Source organism: Oreochromis aureus, linkage group 23 (assembly GCF_013358895.1).
Source record: "Oreochromis aureus strain Israel breed Guangdong linkage group 23, ZZ_aureus, whole genome shotgun sequence".
In the NCBI taxonomy this organism is placed as follows: domain Eukaryota; kingdom Metazoa; phylum Chordata; class Actinopteri; order Cichliformes; family Cichlidae; genus Oreochromis; species Oreochromis aureus.
Genome location: NC_052963.1, coordinates 7,066,200 through 7,085,207, shown reverse-complemented (window position 1 = coordinate 7,085,207; position 19,008 = coordinate 7,066,200). Strand labels below are relative to the sequence as shown.

The window sequence follows — 19,008 nt, the reverse complement described above, 5'->3', positions numbered from 1 at the left end:
TGGGCACTGGCAAGAGAAAGGAAGACACCCTACAATAAGTTGAAACATTAACTTGTTTTTTATTCCGGCATATATAATATTTGTCATTCGGATTTCCTGTCGTGACCCCCACCCCGCACAATATTTTTCAAATAACCTGTATTTGACAACAGCATTATAAAATGGGAAGTTCGGTTTTTGGTGTGCCACCCCAATATTTTTAGTGGCCACCCCTACAAAAAAATTCTGGAGGCGCCCTGCTCATAGATGCAACATTTGTCAGCATAGCTGCCTAAGCAACACACACACACACACACACACACACACACACACACACACACACACACACACACACACACACACACATTTAGCATAATTGCCTAAGTTGCTTCAGCTAACGATGCTCTAAAGTTGATGTTAACAGTCATTTAAACCAAGGTGTCAAAAGTGTAGGAAAATTTTTGTAAAAATCTGCGCTCGACAGCAGATCCCCAAACAGTGAGTGTTAGGAGGTTAAGATGTGTTTATCCCAATTTCTACTAAAGTATTTTCTCCTTACTAATTAAATTAATATTTTTAGTGTCATAAATGTCTTGGATATATGTGAATCTAACTGTTCTGTTTGTTTGTTTCTTTTTTTTTTCCTGTTGATTTTGGTATGATTTTGTGTTTTCCGGTTTTCCTGGGTGTTTGAGGAAAGCAATGCTAAGAACGTGTCTCAGCCAAAGCAGTTTGTCTTTTACTGGTGCAGCGTCAGCGCTGTGATGGCCTTCCTTTTTCTAACAAGGCAATTAACCATTTATTTGATCAGTTAAATACAGAGTACAAGACAGATTTTCTTAAGAAGTTACAAATCTTTGTTTTTCTTTTGTTAATATAGTTTTCTTGTTTTATTGCCTCACTCTGTAGTTTACAGCAAATACTTACTCTGTAGTCCTTTTTTAATAGGTTACAGTCTTGTTTTCAACAATAACTTTCTTTTTCTGATTAATAAACAACAATGCTGTCAGTCTGGGAAATCAGTCTGTAATAAAAAGATCATACATGACAGTAACCAGCTAAATAAACCAAATTTAGCTAGTTCTTTGATTTTATGCACACTGATGGCAGAGGATTTAATCACGGGTGCCTTAGTGAGAATCAAGCTCACCTCTGCCTTCGGCTCTATGTCTGTACAGTAAATTATGCATGTTTGAATATGATAGGAATGTGAATTTTTCATGTCATCTCTGTAGGGCTGCTGGGAAAAAAACCCCCAAACTTCATATGTCTGTAAATGATCAACAACCATATTCGTCTTCTCTCTGATGATTGCAAGCCACTGTGTAGACTGTGTTGCTTATTTGAATATTAAATCTATTTTCTCAGAGGCTGACCTTGGGGCTCGTGGTTTTTCACTGGAAACTGTTTCATCATGCATGCGTGCGGTCTAGTCATACAAAAGAGCAGTGAACGTGTGACAGCACTGACGTTCCTAGTAAAACACAAAACAGGTTTTCTCTGATTTGTTTATGGAATCACATTTCATCATATTCCACCATAACAGCACAACCACCCACTTTATTTTCACTCAGGGCTGAAAATGCCTTTCTCTGGAGGTGATGAATACAACTTTCTCGCAAGCTTTAGATTGAAATTCTCTGTTTCCATGGGTCAGTGAAAAGCGTAATTTATTTGCATTTCAGTGTTTTTTGTAATTTCCTGAATTCTCATATCAGTATCTGCTTTAAGGTATGATCCCAGTTGAATCAGGAAATGCACTGTATATGTAACAGCAAGACACATGTGCAAAAAGGACCGTGTCTGATGAAGGCGCAGCAATTTACCGTAATGATGACTGAGTGATTTTCATGAACATATGAACAGCGCGTGGCCTCTACCAGCCAACAGATGGCAGCAAACACAAAGTTTTATTGCTCTGTAACAGATCGTATATAAAGCAAGGAGCATGCAGTTAGGGACCGTCCTACTATAGGTTTCTTCTTTCTGTTAAACAGTCACATTTAAAGGGAATTGCCACCTGTCATAAATGTCATTAAAAACAAACAAACAAACAAAAAAGATAATTGTGGTATAAAATCATATCATGTTTCTTTGAAGCCTGATCATCTGTTGTGCTAATCACTATCAGGAAAGGGAGTTAAAAAGCAGCATTGATGTGTATTGACACTTTGTTCACTGTAGATCCCTCTCAGTATCATGCGTAATATTGTTATTGATAGTAGTAGTGATGGTGGTGGTATTAGTATAAGTATTATTGGTATATTAACAGTAGTATTATTAGCAGCAGCAGTAGTAGTTGCGATATAGCGTTATGATTTTGTGCGTTTTTCCGCGGGCTGGTAACACGCGGACGGTCCCTGAGCGCTTATTCGCCTCGCAAGTGGGCAGAGCGAACACAGAAGCTCGTGCGCTGTGCCCAGAATCTCTCCGGTATATTCAACATAACGACGTCTCCGTACGCTTAATGTGGGGTCTCAAGCCTTAAAACCACCTCGTAGCATCACCGCGGGCTGCCGACAGAAACCACTGCAAAGGTGAGACCCGTCTTTCCCCAAAGCAACGGCTCCGGGGCTCGTTTTCAGCCCCGTAGTTAGGGTTATATCGCTGGAAGAAGAGGCGCAGTGTTTTGCCTTGTGTGCTCGGGAGTGGGCGACTTGTCATTGCGGCTGTTTTGTTGTGAAATGTGTGGTGGTCGTAGCTAGGAAGCTAGACAGCTAGGCATCTCCCTATTCCAAAGCAAAGCTAGTATAGCCTGATAGCTGGCACGAAAGGCGGCTGGATGTGTAAAAGGCGAGCCCGGTGGTGGGTAACAGAGCTGAATAGCTAACGTAACGCTAGCTGATTTTTCGAGCCAGTTGGGGAGTCAGGACGTTAATCGCCGCAGCGAGTATGGGGTCCCATTGTTATTACACGGCCGGTTTAGCTAGCTTATAACTAAAACTACAGTAACGCGGTGTTACAGTGAAGGCGGCGATGGCTGCTCTTTCTGCCCGAGTGGCATCACTACGGAGAACAGGTTGTTCAGGAATAACTAAAAGCCCAACTCTCAGGTCATTGTAACATGTCTCGGTCAAGGACAGTTTATTTAAGCAGCCTCGGAGCAGCTGTCTGCACTTCACCAGGAGGGCTCCTTGTTATTTCACTCCACGGAGCTGTTAACCGGACGAAGGTGAGTCGTTAACATTTTGCGGTGTGTGGCTGACAGACGACCTTGTTCTTCTCGGACTGTGTTGCACTTCCTCGTGTTTTTTAAGAGCACTTTCTTAACTCGGTGAAACAGTAACCAGGCATTTCAGCTTGTTAGACACGAGCGAGGGAGACGCGTCTGCTCCCAGAGGTGATGTTGGGTTTTGGTGACACCGGCTGATATAGCAGGCTGAGGAAGTTAATCGTCTTAATTCTTGCCCCGTGGGGCCCCCCGGCGTTTTCTCTGGAAGAACCTGCGTTTTTGATCAGCTGCCCGGGAAAGGGCCGGTGTTTGAAAATGAAAGGAAATGCCTGGAGAAAATACCAGGGCAGGCAAAGCTGGTCATACCTGGCAACAAGGACATACGGAGAGTGAGACATTCTTTGTGTGCTCATTGCTCAAGCACTCAGCTCGCCAGAGCAGGCCACTCATTTTCAGCGTGCACCCATTAGTAGCATGTAATCAGGTTATGACACACTGATTTGATCATATGAAATGCATCCTGCTTCATTATCATGCAGGCTCCAAATGTGGTTGTATTGTCTACACAAAGGATCTAAAGATGTCTTTAAACGTGTGGTGGTACAAGTTTGGCGATTTCCCCCCAGAATGGGAGGAAATCCTGTATTATTAGACGTGACCCAGCGAAACCTCACCTCCTTCCTGCTTATGATCCTTGATTGTACGCTGTGAGCTAATGCTGGGAGTAGTGTCCATCCAGAGGTGAGCCACTGACTGCCCTCTGGCTTTATAAAGAGCTCTTTGAGTTGCTTTATTTTGCTGCTGGAGCCTTTGGGATTATAAATCCTGAGGAAAAGGAGCTTTGCTTCAGTGGCATGCTTCACTGGCAAGAAATCGTTGGAGGGTGCGTGTGTGCAAGTGCGAGGGGAGGGTGTGCTCTGGTGGGCTCCGGTGGAGAGCCAGCAGAGGGGTGAGGAAGGAGGGACTGAAGATGGAGGGATTGAGGCACTGTGGTGATGATGGATACCACACAGGGAAAATAGAACACTTGGCTTTTCTGTGATTAAAAAGCTCCTGTTTCTCTTAGGACAGACACACCTGTGTTTCTGCTGTGTGCCAGCTTTCTGGCTACTGATCGCTGAGCTAAAAAATTCAGTATGGTGAAAGCCAGCGATTTCTGAAAGTTATCAGATTTCCAATGAGGCTGCACTGTTATATTGGCCAGTATTGGCCTTGTTAACTGATATCCGTATCTAAGCAAACAATGTGTGGCAGTGGCCAGTATTTATTTGTTGTGTCACATTGGTTTTCAGTGTTTCCAAAAAGCCAGAGATCTCTGAAAGTGATTGGATTTACAACAGGGATGTACCAATATATCGGCCAAGGATCGTTTTTGGCTGCTTGTGGCCTTTTTGACTGACATCGGTCGATCTTCAGTTAAGCTGTCAGTGGACGCAGTTTAAGTATTTCCATATATTTCAGTAAGACTTGAAAGCAAATACATTTGTAGTAGGTTGCACCAATATACCCTGCAGATATTCATATTGGTTGAGTTAATCACAAACACGGTATGAAAGATGGACCTAGCTTCTAGGTTGGAAAAATAAAGCCAGCACGGAGGTGCCTTAAGCCTGAATTGTATTTGAAGGCCACCAGATGGTGACAGCAATTATTATTATTATTGTTATTTTTAAATAATAGAAACCATGTCAATAAATTTCTTTGTTGCACTTTATAGTTCATTGGCTACAAAGGTCGGGGCCACTTTGCATTGCTAATTGTTATTTACCAGTCACTGAGCTCATCAACGTTCTCTAGTCTCTTATCTCCTTTCCTCAGAACAAATGCGGCAATAATAAAACCGAGAATAGAAAAAAGAAAAAAAATATTGGCGGTCATATTGTTATGTTGCTTCGTTGTATTAGTATTGGCCCAGAATTTCGCGATTCCTAATTTCCAATTGTATTAAATGACATTGTCATATTATATTATCAGCTTTTTGGCTCTTTCCTCTCTGAACTGGTTCTTTCCCACAATACAATCACTTCTTTATAGGTGGTGAAAGGGCCGGTGTAAGCTGTTTCATAACCCTCCCTTATTATTGCATTTTTGTTGTCTAGTTGACTGCTTGTTTTGTCAAATCTGGAATAATAAAAGTAGTGCACAATGGTCCAGAGAATCTGGTTTTACCTGTCTCCCAACATAAATGTCACAGCTTTAATGAGAGGAACGGGGGACATTTTGCCACTTGTGACATCTTTAAAGGGTTTTAGAGGATTTGCCCGTGCATTAAGAGTGAAGAGCAGAAAAAGGATTAGTTTTATGTTGGGGAAGGGGAAGTGTTACGGTTTAGAGCTGGAATGTAGTCAGTGTTAGTCGGTACAGGCATGTTAGTGTTAGTGTATGTATGTCATGCTGGAACATTGCCCTTAAATGCTGCACTTGATTTATAGAACAGCCGAATCAGCTGAGAATAATTTGCCGATGTGTAAAATGTAAGGTGTGTGCTTCCATGTTTTTCTCACTTTAATGTTTTCGTGTGCCATGTTTTTGTTATCATTAACAACAACAAAAAAGCTCGTATGCGTCACGAACAGGAAAAAGGAAGAGCTTTGTGTAGCTTCAGCACCCCATCTGCAGTTACCGTACATGCAGGTCATGTTGTGGCCTGTTGAACCTGTCGTTCCTGGTCTGTAGTGCCTGAGCTGCAAAGGCTCTGTGAAGTCAAGTGCCATAAAAACCAGTTTGTGACAGTTGTGTGCAAAGAGGTTGTGGTTGGGTTATTGGTACCCACAAAGAGCATTTCCTGTAAATTCAGCCCTGCAGGTTCTGGGTATTCACAGGTTGGGTTTGGGTTCTGCCATCATCTTTCTGCTTCTGTGTTTATCACGTACTTGTGGTGTTAGGTTTTTTTTTTCAGGCATTGTTAAACAATACTAGGGTTTGACGTAACCCCTGTCTCTATGGCCAAAAGTCTGTCGGGCAAGTTGATTGGTCGGCTGCTGGCTTGTTTGGGCCAGCAACAGCGTTTCCACCAAGCGCAGATATGACTTCACCTTTTTTTTGTTGTTGTTGTTGGTGATCTGGGGCTGGACACAGAGAACAATTACTAAAAGAACATATACAATGACTGTAAAATATATTTAGAGACACAGAGTACGCACACAAAGTGTGTGCATACAAAGTATTGCCAGATTTAGCCCAATCAGCCTCCATTTTTGACATCGCAACAACAGCTAAGATGGTGCTGTCATGGTTTATGATGGAGCTGGGGCTCCTCTCACACACATGCTGGAAGCAGCAAAAACGCACAATGAGACTAAGACAGGTAACCCAGGTGTTTCCTGACCATGTTTCCTCACATACAAGGTCTTGAATAATCAGGCCCCATCTTATCTTAAAGACTTCATACTACTGTATCACCCCAGTAGTGCACTGGGAACACTCTCAGACTGCTGGTTTATGTGTGGTTTCTAGGATATATAGAAGAAGAATGGGAGACAGAGGCTTCATCTTTCATGCCCCTCTTTGGACTCGGGATACAGACAGCCTCTTGGTCAGCCAAGCCACTGAAGAGATTTTTAATCTCTAGAGTTTCACTTCTTCGTTAAATAAAGTTAAAAAAATAAATAAATAAATAAATAAATAAACAGCCAAACTGGGTTTCTACTGGGTTTCTGCCACCGTATTACTGCCATCCTGCTGATCTTAATTACTCTGACTTTTTCTCTCTCCTCTTTTTAAGCACATCTGTGGCTCACCACCTACTTCTTTTCCTTACGTCTGTGTGAGAGCCACTGTGTTCCCTTTTGGGAGGCCATTCTGATTCTCAGTCTCAGCTGACGGTCCTCCCAGCCATCCATGCTGCCTATGATCACAGTGGATTGGATTTAGACTTCTGTGCTGGACCTAGATTTCTCATTGTGGAGCTAAAGGTTTAAGGTCAGGCACACTGTTCAAAGCTCTGAATAAATATGGCTGAGGGAGCTGTCACCAAGCTCGATCCCTTCCTGTAAAGATAACCCGATGGTGCTTAACGGCACTCTGGTGTTTCTTTTCAAACATTTTCTTATTATTCAGCATTTTGTCTGTATCTTTATTGAATTCAAATTGTGTGTCATATTAGATGATTGTGTAATTGTATCTATCTGTATCAACGTCTTTGGCGATACCAATGGCTTGTTTTGTCTGATTAACAGAGTAAAAACCAAATATGTCTTATTTGTAAAGATGGAAAAGAGTGAAGAGCGGTACATGCTGACATAAGTAAGAACTCCAGCTTCTTCCAACAATCCACAGACATGCATGGATTAGGTAAAGTTGGTATTGTAAATTGGCCGTAGGTGTGAATGATTGTCTTCCCGTGACAAATAGGTGACTTGTCCAGGGTATACTCTGCCTCTCTCCCCATGACAGCTGGAGAGGCTCCTGTTCGCTGCGACCCCTGAATTGGATAAGTGGAAGAAAATGGGTGGATGGGAAAAGATGGGTCAGCGGTGGTAGTGCTGGTAGACGAGTAGTTCGCCGGTGGCTACGGGCTGCCCGTCTGCTTACAGAGAGTGCTTGTCTGTTCTGTCTGGTCAACATGATGTCAGCTGATAAAAATGTTACACCTGGAACTCGTCTGTTTAAAGCACCAACAAAATAAAGTACTGACAATGTGGGTCGCTGTTACTGACAGACTGTTGTTTCATCTGGATGAAAATAACGGGGTGTCTATCGCAGGCCAGCAGTTTGAGAGAACTACTCAAGCTAAAGCCACGTTTGTAATGACTAGCTACCCCTGGCGGAGGTCGGGGGGGCTTCTGTGCACACAGCCAAAGACATGTTCCTGAGATGAGCATAGTTGGGATACCTGCTCTCACTGTCATTGTACTCTTTACAGAGAGTAGGAAAAAACTGTCTGAGGTTATTATTTAAAACTGTTTCCAAGGTAAATATGAATATTCACTACTGTAACTTATTACATTTAAATATAATGTATCAGAAGATAATGAAAAGCATTAACAGCCTCGTTAAACTGAGCAAAAAAAATGTATCTAATTAGCATTTGTATTATTCACTTCTACAGTTTAGTCACTCATTCATCTGTAAATATGCAGATTAGAGTAGGCCTAAATTGCTGAAATTACTCATTGCACTTAGCTAGTAAATATGTGACTAATATCTTATTGTATATGTAGGTATGGGTAAATAATATTTCTAGCAATACTGAAAATAAAACAATGGAGATGGTTGTGTTCATGTTGAGATGTCACTGTTTCCCTGCCTCGTGCAAATTCATTTGTGTTTGTGATGAGAGATTCACTGTAAGCTCGATCAAATATAGAAAAATAATCACTTTCTCTTTTCTCTCTACTTCTATGCCTTCACTGTCACCATCCAAGCCTTTTGAAGTTTTGTCTTATTAAATCTGATCCTTGTTTATTTATGAAGGTGGGTTTTTTTTCTTCTAAAGAAAAAAAAAAAGTGACTGAATGGAGAGCTCATTAACATTGTCTGGGTGCCTAGATAAACTTCCCGCCCGACTCCAAAGCCCAGGATTGGCTGCTGATATCTGGTTCCAAGCTGGATTCACACCAGTAAGGTGACAAAGCCGCAGCATGGGCTGTTTCTCTGGAGGGCCCATATGAATAATTAAGAGGTGGAGCTTATGTGAAGGAGTCAGTTAAGATGCAGAGTCACAGTGGTCTCCATGGTAGCAGGATCATATTATCAGGATCACGTCTCTTTTGGCCAGGTGACAGTCGAACTAGCACTGTGTTAGGCTGAGGGAGATTAGACTGGAAGGAGGATTTTTATTTTGCTCAATGTTCCAGCTGGATGGTTTCACAACATCCGTGAGTCAAAACTTTGGTTTAGATTCATTATTTTGTGGTCAAAGTTCTTCAGCTGTTCATATTTCATTACTTTTCTGTGACTGGGTCTGTGGTGTTTTTCACCCAGCTGAAATCAAATAAGGGAAACTGCAGGTGAAAGCGACCCTGAGGCTGGTGCTCCGTTACGTTTCAGCAGTTCCTGGCTGCATTAGAGCTGTCAGCAATAACTACAAAAAAACAAAACAAAAACACAGGTTCAGATCATTCAAATATTACATTATAATCCACAAGAGGGCCAAAAATCACAATAACTACTTTGATAAGTAGATATAGTTCAGCATAAACATGTTTTAGGATCTACATACCTACACATTAGAAGGGCTGCAGTTCCCTGTTGTGGTCGGTGGCTTTGTAATATCGTAGAATCACCAGTAAGCTGGCACTGTGCATTAAATACATCAGAATTCATTGGACCCACTACCCCAACCGATACAGGCTTTTTAAGCTTGATACAGATACCAATATTTCATGCCTTTAAGGGCTGATATTCTGAAATATGAGCCGATATCTGTAATGGTTTTCTTTTTTCATTCCAAACATGTTTGTTGCTAATAATGAAGCTGCGTAGTCCCCTCTGGCAGAAACGCTTTGCATTTTCAGTTATCATTGAGGACATTTCTCTCAAGTTGAATCTACCTCCAGTGCCTTCAAAGGGAAACTCAACAACCCCACACTGCTGGCATCAGTACTGCTTTCCCCCCATTTGTTTCACTATTGACTATGTGCATGTTAGCATACGCTACTTCTGGTGCGGAAACTCCTGTGGGGAGCTTTGTTTCCGGTGTCCTATTCGCGCCTTGTTTACGGTCCAAAACAAGTTAAGCAAATGAATGAATCAAGCAGCGATTTACATTTCTATAGATGTCTTGGGCATTTGCCCAATATATCTGTAAATGATGTTCATCGACTTGTCGATATTTTTCCCCCGCACCTCAGGGCAAAAGAGAAAAGGGATTCAAATGTTATATTTCTCAGCTGTCCCTCGTTTATCGCGGGTGTTATGTTCTAAAAATAACCAGCGATGGGTGAAATCAAGTAGCCAGTTTTATTTTTTGACGCGTGGACATCGTGGACATACAGTACTGCACTTCAGTCACACTGCTAGCGATCGATGCAGCGATTCTGTACTGTACAGGAGAGACGTCACGGAGGAGATTGTCTGCAGCGATCAGGACGCAGGACACAATGTGATGTAAAAAAAAAAAAAAAAAAAAGCATGCAAACTTGCACTAAAAATCTGCGAAACAGCGAGGTGAAAGGTGAACCGCGTTATAGCGAGGGACCACTGTAATTTTGAAGGTAAGTCACAACATACCCTTCATAAATACTAATGTAGAGAAACCCTTACCAGCAATCGTTCATTTTTGTGTGTGGCTTTTTTTCATGGTTTGTTAACATGCTGTGTAGGTGTGTACTTGACTAGCTGATATCGACATAACGGGGAAACATCTGGTTTGACTATTCCTCACCTGTAGTTTGAATGCTGAACATTTGCCTGTTTAAATGTCTTCTGCTGCAGTAATGCAGTTCTGCTTGTGTTGAGTGATGTAAACAACTGATCGATCTAAACTCTTTAAACGTCAAAATTGATCATTAGATTTTTTATGACACAACAGTGGTGAGTGTTCCCACCTTCTGCTCTTTGTAACTTAACGCGATCTTTCCGTTTTCGAGTTTTGGACATGATTTTGCAGTATATCTTCGCAGTAGCGACTGACCGCAAAGTAAAGCTACCGGAAATGTACAACCCCACATCCGGTCTCAAACCAGGAAGTTAGCATTTTCTTGTGCACAGGGTCAATTGAATGTTTTTTTTCTTTCAACATTTAGTTATACAATTGAATTAAGCATATTTGTTGACAGTGCTCGTCTGCAGGAAGGAAAGGCTAGAAAATCAAAGGGACAAGAAGAGTTTCAGCCAAGTTGTGTGTGTGCAGGTTTTTCTGGAATTTCAGTTGGTTTTTAGGTGCTTACTCATAATAAACACAAACACTAATTCTGTCTTCGGACGATAGCATTAATCCTAAAAGTATGTGTATCGCAAAAGTCAGACAAAGTAAGGCTGCTGGTTGTCACCACCTGAGAGCTCTGCGGTCACCTGGATGTGAGAAGTCAAGACCCTATTTATATTCACGGGGAAAATGGATCCTTTTTCAAAGCTGATCAATAATTGATGGCAGAGGCTACATCTTGAGCATATTTCACTACTTTTTGTGCTTATGCAACAAGCTCTTAGTGTATGCTTCTTTTTTTTTTTCAGTTCAGTTGAATTCTCTTTATTTTAGGCCTGAAGCAATGCAGTGGAATTAATCTAGACCTCCCTGAGTCTGCTTCACCTTTATGAAACATCCCCTAAACTGCACTTTTAAAGGAAGTTATTTTCAGCTCTAATCGCAAATGTGGAGGAAATGGATGGAGTCTGTATCTCACTTTGCAGCATGGCCTGTTCATAATCGTATGAGGGCAAAGGCTATGTGATTAGGACTCCTGTGGAAGGATAGCGAAGCCAGAGATGATTGACAATGATGAGATATCATTTTTTTTACTCTTAATCTCTGTGACTTTACCGAGAATGCAGGGACAATAAACCTCCCGGCCATGATTGCACCAGGCTAGACTGATAGCACTGATTGTAAGCAATTGTATTTGATACTGCTATGACCTAGAGCAACCATAAGGGCTTTGGTTAATCTGAACAGACATTTGTAAGAGCTGGACAGGCTATACATTATGAAGGTACTTAATCGGGGATAGCGCCACTAGTGGTGACTCCAAAATTTCAGTTTCATATTTTGTACCTGAGTGTGTCTTCAGTTTGCTGAGTCTGTTATATACTGTAGCTAGCACATGAAATTTTACATTCATAATGTAGTTTTTAAAGGGAAATTAAATTCTGTCTGTTATTTCTTGTTTTTAAACTAAAATGATACAAGCAGCAATCTCTGGGGCTAAAAAAGGGAATCAGCTCATAGATGCTAATAACTGTAGGACCATGTGTATCCCCAATCAACTTCCATGTTAAAGTTCCCGATTTTAACCATGTGAATCATTTAGCATGTGCACAGACTAGTATAAAAATATTTCTAATTTCCATTTGTAGTTCATAATTTTCTCATTCTTTTGGATACTTGTAAGGTTTAAGTTAGGGGCCATTGAAGCAGGGTTATTATAGTGAACTAAAACAAAAAGATTTTCTAAACAGCTGAAAAAGAAAACACTCTGAAAATGAACTGTAACTAAATTGAATTAAGACAAATATTGAAAATGAATCCAAAATACAATCAAATTACAAAATGCTAAACTATAACAACTCTGGTTTGAAGTGTGTCCAACATACATGCGGTCCAGGTTCTATTCCTCTGTCACTTAACACTTGCTGTATATGCACATTACTAATCAAGCTTGCTAACATTAGCTGGAACTGCAGAGCACTATAATCTCTAAATATGGCCATGGCCTCAAAAAAACATGACAGTTGACGTAATGGTAACATTGAAACGTCAAAATCCGGAGTTTTGAAACCACTGGGTAAGGTAACAGTGGCTACACCCATCTTTTATTTACAGTTTTTACTCTGACAGTAACACAAACACACACACACACACACACACACACACACACACACACACACACACACACACACACACACACACACACTGCTAACACATCCTTAAGACGTCTCCATCAAAGAAAAACCTCATTATCTGTGTTTGCCAGTGTTGTTGTTGATTGCATTCTTTTTTAGATTATAATCTTTCCTCACGACTTGAATTTCAGCAGTGGCCTTAAGGCTATTGGACAGAATTCAATGCATTCCTTCAAATGTAGTTGGAAAATTCCCTGCATATTTACAGCAATCTAATCGTTTTGATAACAGTTGCACTACTGTGGAATTGGGGAAGACCAGCCAGAAGCGCTGCACACACAGACTGAATACTGACCTGGGCAGCAGTTGATGCATAGCTAGACTCTTTTCAAATATATTTAAAGTATGTAAATGTGGCTCTGATGAAGAACGCTTTCTGGGGGAAAGATGCCAAACAGCAGTTCCAGTTGATGTTAACACTGTTAATCTTCAGACAGAAAGCAGAAACCTTACCAAGTAAGGGGACAGAAATTATAAAACATAATCTATATTTATGTTTGCCTAATGCAAACACCGGGAGGAAATACTCATCCCTCCAGGGAGCGGCCAAAAAAAGCCTCTTTCTATCGTGGGAAATCCTATTTTTATGGAAATGTGAGTTTTAGTCCTCATCCTTTTAACACAAAGTTTTAATTCCAGCTAGACAACTAGAAGTTTGCCTTGGATGCTTGTTTTCCGCCATCGGCACCATCATACTCTTAGCTGTTACAGTTCACCCTCTCTGTCGATGTGAAACTCGCTGCTACCGTTGCAGCTGTGCAGAAATGCCACCACAGAAACTGCATTTGAAAGTCTAATATCAGTGGCAGATCTACCTGGAGCACATAGGGTTAATCCACACCGCTTAAAACTCAACAGCTGAAGCTTAAATTTCACCGCTTTTGTCCCAGCAGGATAAAGTGCTTTGCCACTGCTCTGGGAGGACACTGATTTCTGTCAGAACTGAATGATTCAGTTGTTTTTATCTTTACCGTCGCCTCCTGAACCTTTAGAGTTTGATGCGCTGCCATTTCTTCCAACAATGAAATGGCCATTCAGCAGGTAGTTATGTCATCATCTCAAGTTGCCACGGATCATATTTTCTGCTACCGTAGCCGGCTGTCATCACACAGAGTTTCAGTGGGCTGTTGCTGGTGAGAGCCAGGGGGCTCCCTGCCAGACTAATTAAGATCCTGAATTAGAAACCAGAAGGCAACTGAGAGGCAATATATGCACCACTGGGGGCTGAATGGTTGCATTGCTCTTTTCTCTAGGGATCATAGGACATCGGAAAGCCTCCTAACAAAGGGGTTATGGATTTCAGAGTTAAATAAGACGGATAGATGCAGGAAATCAGGTCAGACGAGAGAGCTAGCGCCAACTGGGACCATGTGTGTTTTCAGAAACCGAAGCGGTTGAGTCAGTGTTCTGTGTAGGTTTTGGCTCGTGCATCTTACAGCGATGTACCACGGGGTTGTCTGAGCGGTGTTCCTTTCTGATAAACAGCCCCAGAGCCTCCCATGCTTGTCAGCGCCCAACTAGAGAGCACTGCCAGCCTTTTTTCGTGCCCTCCTCCAACAGAGTCCTGAGCAGCGAGAGACATCCGATGTTATCAGCACTGCAGATTTGCCAGCGCTGCTGCCAAAGGCTTGTCTTATGAATTCACAGTGAAGTACCGAGATTTTTCTTTCTTGCCTTTTTTTTTAATTGTCGTTCCCGTTATGCACACATCACAAAGCAAATTGGACTAGTAAATGTCCGAAAGACGGAATACAGAATTGGCTTAATTTCTGACAATGTCATATTTGTACAAATGTATAAAACCATTTCTGTGCACGCAAAAAGCAAACACAGGCCTTCGTCCTAAATGACTGAACATTTATGGTGTGTCATAACCTGCAGTGAGATTCCAGCCCTGCTGGAAGCTGCTCGCAGCTGTCTCTGACCTATTTATGAAGCTGATGGATGGAAGGTGAAAAGAGCCTTTGTGTGGCTGCCTTTTGTGTTTCTTGGGAAGGTGCTGATGATTTCCTTTCGGCACTTAATTGCTGGCGTATACATCTTTGCTGTGCTTTAGATCCAGGACGAATATTCCTCTCTAAATGTTCAACAAATTCAGTAATTCTGATACAGGCAGGAGCATGTGGTGTTGTAGTTGTTTCGGTCAAGTGAGTATTGGGGTTTTTCAAAGTGTTGCATTCATGCAAGCGGCTGTGGCTTTGACCTGGTTAGAGCTGCTTTAAAAGGGTCTAAGAAAGACGCAGTTCAGAAGCAAGGCTGCAGAAATCCTCTCCTCACACTTACCCTCGTTTACAGCAACAGCGGCTGAATGCAGATGACAGCACATCTTTTTTCTTTTGGCTTGACTGCGTGCTGAAGTTTGTTTTTTTGGGGGGTTTTTTTTGATGTTGTTGTTGCTGTGGCATAATGCCTAAAGCCAGAGGCATTTATTTAGCTTTGCAGAAATTGCCTAGAGGTCGTCAGTTAATAGTTGTTGAACTATTTAACAGCTCCAAAAAGTGCTGCAGGGCAGCCTCATTTTACATTATGTGCAAAAGCTTGATGGTTAAAGCCAAATTTGCTGATAATGGTGCAGTTATGTTCAGCTAGCTATAAAGTCAGGGAGTGCAGCAAATTAGAGTTGAATGTTTATGCTGATTAGCCTGGTGAGGTTTTCTCAAAGATACAAGAAGCTGTTCGCACGGCAGAGAACGAAACAATGTGTTATAATCAGAAATGGATGTTTGTTTCGGTTTCATTCATGTGGTCAGGCATGCACACAAATGCTGGTTAATAAGATATCTGGTAGCTGCTTGTTTACAGCATGCACAGGCACCAGCATAGATTAATATTAATGATGTGTGTCAATGTTTCTGATAAACGTTATTTCCTGTTGCTGTAAATAATAATCAGAGTATTCAATACTCTCATCAAGTCTCATTCGATATAACGATATATATAGGGCTGCTCAATTAATCGAATTTTAATCGTGATTACGATCTGGGCTTTCAACGATCATTAAAAATGACTGAGCCGATTATTAGCTCCTCCTCTCGCGCTGCTCCGTGTGGCAAATCGAGCGCACCTCTCTGCGTTTCGAGCACGCGTCAGAACAATTAAGAGGACCTGAGGGAAGCTCCGAAAGCTCGGAAAGCTAAGCAGAAGTTATTTGGAGAGGAGAGGATAATGGCTGCTGAAGAAAGAATGCCGTTGGTTGAAAAGAGAGATAAAATGACTTCAGTGGTGTGGAAACATTATGGGTTCGCGGAGTCAGACGTGGATCAAGTAGACATAGTGTGTAAACTTTGCTACGGTGTCGTAGCTGCACCACAGAGCAACACTACAAATTTATTCAATCATTTGAAGACCGCTCACAAAGTGACATACGATCAAACAATGAAGGAACATGGAGAAAAACTCTTGACAACACCTGCTTCATCCTCACAGACCTCCATTCATGCTATCCTGTACAACGCGACTAAATATCCCACCAGCTTCCAGAGACACAAGGAGATAACAAACGCGGTAACGTTTTCCTCGCCAAAGACCACCGCTCAATTAACACAGTGAACAACCAGCATTATACAGGATTTTGAAGTTCACTAAACATAGATGTTTACATTTTTCATTTATTTTTTATATTGCAAACATTTGCACTGTTATCAGTATTTGCACACTATTTTATATTATTTTTTGACATCTTTAAAGCCATTATTCAATACATTGTTATTGTTAAATAAATATCGTCAAATAATCGAGATCTCAATTTCAGTGAAAATAATCGTGATTATCATTTTTGCCATAATTGAGCAGCCCTATAGATCTATCTATCGATCGATCGATCGATATATAGATATATATATATAGATATAGAGATATAGATATAGATATATATAGATATATATAGATATAGATATATATATAGAGAGAGAGAGATATAGATATATAGAGATATAGATATAGATATCGGATGATGATATGAAAACATATATCACGCTATCGTTTATTTCATGATGCTGCAAAATAAACTGTTTACGGCAATATTTTTTCATGGTTTTGATGGTCACTGTAGTGCCTATATTAATTTCTTAAAGTTCTCTCTTTCTCTTATATTTAAAATAACCACACTACGGATGGACAAGTGACTGTTTTTACACGTTGTCGTTAGCAACAGCGATGGTAAAACCAGCGTGTGGCTCCGTTATCCCCTTGTTTATTTTCCACATAAACCTTTCACAATAAAGCTGAAGATCCTGTTGAGATTTTTCAAAATAAACTGAGATGATGACAAACAGAAAGACCAGTCAAAACAAATCGAGGACCTTATTCCTAAACGAGGGGCTACCTCTGTAGCATGGACATGGTTTGGTTATGAAAAGTCTGACACGGACCAGAAGATTGTACTATGCAAATTATACAGGAAACCGGTCCCCACCTCAGACTCAAACACAGCAAACCTCTTTTAACACCTACGCAAGAATGACGTGAAAGAGTGTGGAGAGAGTTTACGGATGAGAAGCAAAAAAAGCCGTCAGGTGCTCAAAATAAATCTTAGACTTAAACGTTAGAACAGGCTTTTCAGGCATCGGTCAAAACTCGACTCCAGGTACACGACGCCCAGCTGAAAACACTTCACGCAAGTCGAGTTGCCCGAAATTCACAGAATTGACAGAAAATGTTACATTTTTGTGATATATATCGTTGTTGGGACGATAAATGTCTTATATCGGGATAACCTATTGTCACCTTTTAAGACTTTCATTTTTATGCTCCAGTCTTGTAACCTGCTTAGCTCGGCGGCTCCATGTGATTTAAATGCTGTCTCACAAAATGAGCGATACTACAAGCACAGCAGAAGGGCAGTTTGATGCAAGAAGTATATATAGGCTGCTGACTGGACAGATAACATGTGCCATGTGCAAACCTGCATTCCAGCTAATCATAAAGATACGATGCCACATGTGTACAATTTCTGCTGACTGGATTTCAGTGATGGGCTTTTGATGTTCTTCATCAGGCATGCTCTAAAATCTTAAAACGAGAAGAAATAGCTCTAAAAACTCTCTCTTCCTCTCTCTTCCTGTGACTTGAAAAGATTCGAAGTCTGTGTCCTCCAAATTCAGGTGTGAATTTATTCTGAATAGTAGACTTTTTTTTTTTTTTTTTTGTTAAGGAATATCAACAGCTGAGCTTAAAAAAAGTGTAGTTCATTTAGTACAGCCCCACAAACAGCTGCTGAAAAAGATTGTTGGCAAGACTGTCTCAGGCTGTTGGAAGTTGTAGACAATTATTAAACAACTGGTTGATTAATAATTTAAATGTTAGTGAAACCCAGGCCCCGTATTAACTAAAGAATTAATTGTAGCTCAGCTCGTCTCACCTTACTGTGTTTACCTGTACGCCTCAAACTCGCGTACTGCTGTCCGACCCCACACGCAGACCAAGTCTGAGAGCCCCTCTCTAAACCTGTTGCGAACATGAGAGTGCGATGACAAAAAGTGAAAGGGTTTAAAATTCTGTTTGTGTTCTCACCTGTCAGTGAGGAAGATAAATTGCAAGCTATTCAAATGTTTTATTTCAGGGACCGTATACACCCTTTTGCATAAACATTCGCACAGCGACATCAATCACACACGATACTGTCTGGATTAAACAAGACTGCTTCTGTTTCAAGAGTCGCAGAAGCATTAAAGTCATTTCTTTTTCTCCTTTTTTCCTTTTTTTCTGTTGTTGTTTTTTTTCCTAGTCAAATTTGTTGTGTTACCATGCGACACGCAAGTTTGAAACAGGTTGATCTCCTCCTCTATTAGTTTAAGAAGAAGCTCGCTTCACTAACATTGAGCACCTCCACCCAGTTACTCATTTTCAAGAACTTGTTCAACTAAATTGTATGCCTGTATTGTTATCAGCATATATGGTCATGCTTTATTGCTTATAGTTTTTGGTCTGCTGGTTTAGTTGTTGCACCTTTTGCAAATCCACCTTTATCTCACAGTTCATCTACGGCAAATATTATTTTATACAGGTGATGATGAAGGATTTAAATGGTGAATGGACAAGTTCCTTTTTTCCTACTCCTAGCCGCCTTGTTTGACATTTGCACACAGTCACAGTTCGACGGGTGATTCGGTGGCAGTTTGGGGTTCTCCATCTTGCCTTGGGATACATTGTCATGCAGACTGGAGTAGTTGGGGAATCACATCTGCCAAACTCCAAAGTGGTAGTCGACCCACTCTACCTCCGAAGCCACAGCCAATAGAGCTGCGTCATATTTAATTTTAAGATTTAACATGGCTTGAGTTATGTGTGTTTACATTAAGCAATTTTAATGTGTTAGTTTGAGGCATGTGTTTGTTGTCTGAGTATGAGGTACA

The 19,008-nt window shown here is 41.1% G+C and overlaps 1 protein-coding gene across 3 annotated transcripts in view; it reads left to right on the top strand.

Annotated features, from left to right (window-relative positions):
* Window positions 1-2,375: 2,375 nt before the first annotated feature.
* The window catches only part of mgat5 (alpha-1,6-mannosylglycoprotein 6-beta-N-acetylglucosaminyltransferase), a 114,194-nt gene continuing 97,561 nt past the window's right edge, over window positions 2,376-19,008 (top strand). For 2 of the 3 annotated variants that reach the window (XM_031757826.2, XM_031757827.2), the window contains exon 1: window positions 2,376-2,516. The gene's annotated coding sequence lies outside the window, so the exon portion shown is untranslated. Of the gene's footprint in view, window positions 2,517-6,875; window positions 7,073-19,008 lie in introns of all 3 variants that reach the window. The other variant, XM_039607556.1, reaches the window with a different exon arrangement.